Below are 3,526 nucleotides of genomic sequence, written 5' to 3' on the forward strand. Positions count from 1 at the left end.
AAGAGTAGGAGACAGATGGTTTTAAGGGAGAAATGGATAAATGGGGTTACTTAAATGGGAGGGGTGGGAGGGTTATACAAGGAACTTTGGGGATAAAAGGAAAGAAGGAGCTCAAGAGAGATGGGACCATAGGAGACAGGTATTATCAAGGAGGAAATGGAGAAAAGGGGAACACTTTAAATGGGGAAGTCATGGTGGAAGAGTTAGACAGGTAGAGAGTGGAGAGATAAATAATACCTAGCTAGTATAAAAATCAAAAGGATATCAGATTAGTTCAGCAACAAATGACAAATTACACATATAATATTTCTAAATGTGTCCTTGTGTATAGCTAAAGGCTGCATAACAAGAAACAGTGCCAGAAAGGAGAAACCTTCCTTTGAGTTGTTGGCCAGGATGGTCCAAGAGACTCCACAAAATACACAAGCTATTGCCACAGTCCTTGACTGTCTCTGAGAACTTGAAGGTAAGATCCTATTGCTGAAGACAGAACACACTTCAGACAGAGGATTTGGAGCAATGGATCTAGAACTGACCTGGAAGCCACTTCCCCTGAAGGCTAGCTATCAAAGCTTTGGAAAGGACTATGCAAGGTGCTAAGGGAGAACATCAATCAGTGGATCCAACACCAGCTTCAAGGCCAAATAACCGCCCCAGTGACCTTCACAGCATATGACACTGGTGCAGTAGTGGCACTTTTATCTTGGGGGCAATCAGCAATGACCTAATTGGAATAAAAGCCCATTCAGTGGAAAGAAACTCAAGTGTGGTACTATAAACATAGCCAGATACACATGGCTGGAGAGTTCCTAGATCCTAGAGAAAACTCCAAACTGTTACATCTCTAGACTAAAATAATTTCTTACTATGTGCAAAATATGTATCTTTATATTTACAGACAAATATCCTAGTCACCACTCATCAAAGAAGCTTCTTCTGCATGTGATGGAGACTATTACAGAGTACCAGAACTAGTCACAGATAGACGTGGTCTATGAATTGCTGAAGTCTAGGAGGCAAATCTGCAATGCAACCTCTACACCTACGGCTCATGGAACATAGAACAAGGGGTAAAGAAGAGAATAATGAATCTCTCTGTTCTCATTAATGAAGCCCCCTCAGGCAACAGAGAGCCAGGAACACAAAAGGTCACAAATGGCTAAAGTGTAGAGATTAATATCTGGAGAATGCTGGTCCTTGGACAAGGCTCCCATATTGAACTACACCCACCCAGGGCTCAGGGACCATTTCAGAAGACGGGTCAAGGGGGTAGAAAGACTGTAAGAGCTGGGGAGAGGTGCATGGCCAATCCCCGGCCCTGCTCATATGAACCTGGACCTACAGCAATGGTGTCAGCATGCACAAGACTCATGCAAACTCAAACAGACAAAAACCCAGCATAGAACTGGGGAAATGTACAGCTAACCACAATCTTAGCTGAAGAAATATTGGCAACTAATTATTGCTGGGTGGGTAAGAACTGATCTTCCTAAAGTGAAAGACTAGATAGGCTGACTAGACCTCAGTAGATGAACTTGCACTGAGGGACATCTGGAGACACTAACTTGACAAAATAGGCCTTAAAACAAACAAAAGAATGTATGAGTTCTAGTGGGGGGTCTATGGAGGATACTGGTGGGAAAGGGGTGTAAAGATGACTAAGATTGATTGGAATATTCTGTATGAAATACACAAAAGTTCAATAAAAGTTATGATAAAAAGATGCCCCACTCATAGCTGAGGAGCTACTGGTAACTGATGGCTGTTCGGGGAGAGAGAGAGAGAGAGAGAGAGAGAGAGAGAGAGAGAGAGAGAGTCAGTTTTCATCAAGATTGTACTACACTCGTGAACTCACTGGCAACACTTAAGTGGACTTTGTGTTTTAAAAAATGGTGAGCACACAAAATTGGGAGGGAATAGCAGTGTGGGGACGGCATGGAAGGGAATGGGAATTGGGGGGTGGATCTGATATTTTATTTTTTAAAACATAAAAATTAGATAATTTTAAGAGAAATAATACAGATATGAGATTGCTAATAGAGATTATCTTTAAAACCCTACAACTGTGTTTAAATATTGGCTACATAAAAATATGAACATCTAAAATAGTTTTCATCTTAATAAATCTAAAATAAAAGCTCATATTGTTGCTGTCATCAGTATTTCTTCCCTGTGATGTGAAAACTGACCCATGGCAATAAGATATCAACTACATAAAAAATTCAACAAATGATGATTTGAGTGGTAAGCTTCTTGTGGACAGGTTGTTTTTTTTCTGGTGATTCTTTTAAGGGGTATTTTTACAAGATCTCTCTCATAATTGTTTATTACTCCCAGGTATGTAATTGTATTACACTAAAACTCTTGAATGTAATGTCTAGTATAAGCTTAAATAGATATAACTTTCCATGAAGTTGGGATTTGTGGTTATAGGAGTAAAATATTTGAATTCCTATGTAATATGAATAATTAATTTATTAGTCAAAGTGTAAATCACAAAAGCAAAGACAGGGAGTCTAAATGTTAAATTCTGAAGGAATGTGTATAATGCACAAAGACATCTTTCTTTTTTTGGCTTGGAAACTTTGGTTCAGACTTTCCCTATTGAGCTCCCACTCCATGAGGCAACAGACAGAAACTCAGCCCTGGGGAACAGAGACCAAGTGTCAGGGTGCAAAATAGCTACAGGAAATGGGAATTAAATGAGGATGTTATTGAATAAGCTTCTCTGGGGAGTAATGGGTAGGTGAGTAAGGGGATGTGGATATTAGGCAGCGGCAGCACGGTTATCAGCTCTTCAGTCTCTGCTGACTTGAAGGACCGATTCTCCAAATGGCAGTTAGTCTGCTTAGAGAGAATTTCAAAGTACATAGGAGAGAGAAATGATCTCTGTCATCCAAGTACCTCCTTGCTTGTGGAGACCTAGACCAGAGCTTCCAGAAAGTTGCTGCAACAGGACTTTTCTTCTGACACAGGTGTATGATTTTGGCTCCAGTGCTACATATAAGTAGTAGAAAGGGTTAAGTTCAGGATCCTGGAAGTCTATACTTGAATCTCAAAGTAGTCACTGATGAGAAAAATGGCTTGTGCTATGTCTGTCTGCTCTGTTCTGACTCTTATGTGGGGCCACCACATCCTGTGATTGGATGGAATGTGCAGCACACTTGTTGTGGTGTAATTATTACGATTAATCATTTCATTGAGTTTGGAATTGATCATCTGTTTACGTTCAAACCATTGGCAAAATATATCATTTAAAAATAAATAAACCTCACAATTTCACCCCTACCTCAGAAAATATAGAAAAGCAATGTATAATTAACAGCATATTTCAGTCACACCTCCTCTTTAAAAATGAACAAACACAAAAATTCCACCTTCGGGGACAACAAAAACCCAAAATAGTGGTGTTTTCAGTTCTTCCTCCTGAAATTGTCATTTCTGTAGTCAAATTATGCATCTAAATGTGAGCCAATTTAAACTTCTCTCTCTCTCTCTCTCTCTCTCTCTCTCTCTCTCTCTCTCT

Source organism: Nannospalax galili, unplaced genomic scaffold (genome assembly GCF_000622305.1).
Source record: "Nannospalax galili isolate Female #2095 unplaced genomic scaffold, S.galili_v1.0 scaffold858, whole genome shotgun sequence".
NCBI lineage: Eukaryota > Metazoa > Chordata > Mammalia > Rodentia > Spalacidae > Nannospalax > Nannospalax galili.